We start from the raw sequence: 377 nt of genomic DNA on the forward strand, positions 1-377 counted from the left end.
CACAGTGCCCTCCACTAATATTGGCACCCTTGGTAAATATGAGCAAAGGCAGCTGTGAAAATAAATCTTCATCGTTTGTCCTTTTGATCTTTCATTCAAAAAATTCACAAAATTCCAACCTTTCATTGAAGTAAAACAGTGGAAAGTGGGAGGAAAATCTCATTATGAAATAAATGTTTTTCTCTAGTTCATGTTGGCCAAAATTACTGGCACCCAATTATTGCAACGTCCTTTTCCCAAGATAACAGCTTAGTTTTCTCCTATAACGCCTGATGAGTTTGGAGAACACCTGACAAGAGATCAGAGAGCATTCCTTCATCCGGAATCTCTCCAGACCCTTCAGATTCCCAGCTCCATGTTGGTGCTTCTTCTCTTCA

General features: G+C 39.8%; 1 protein-coding gene across 1 annotated transcript in view; it reads left to right on the forward strand.

Annotated features, from left to right (window-relative positions):
* The window catches only part of LOC107704647 (MORC family CW-type zinc finger protein 4-like), a 23,064-nt gene that overhangs the window by 7,927 nt on the left and 14,760 nt on the right, over nucleotides 1-377 (forward strand). The gene's annotated exons all lie outside the window — the stretch shown is intronic.

The sequence above is a fragment of the Sinocyclocheilus anshuiensis genome, unplaced genomic scaffold (genome assembly GCF_001515605.1).
Source record: "Sinocyclocheilus anshuiensis isolate Anshui unplaced genomic scaffold, SAMN03320099.WGS_v1.1 scaffold1646, whole genome shotgun sequence".
NCBI lineage: Eukaryota > Metazoa > Chordata > Actinopteri > Cypriniformes > Cyprinidae > Sinocyclocheilus > Sinocyclocheilus anshuiensis.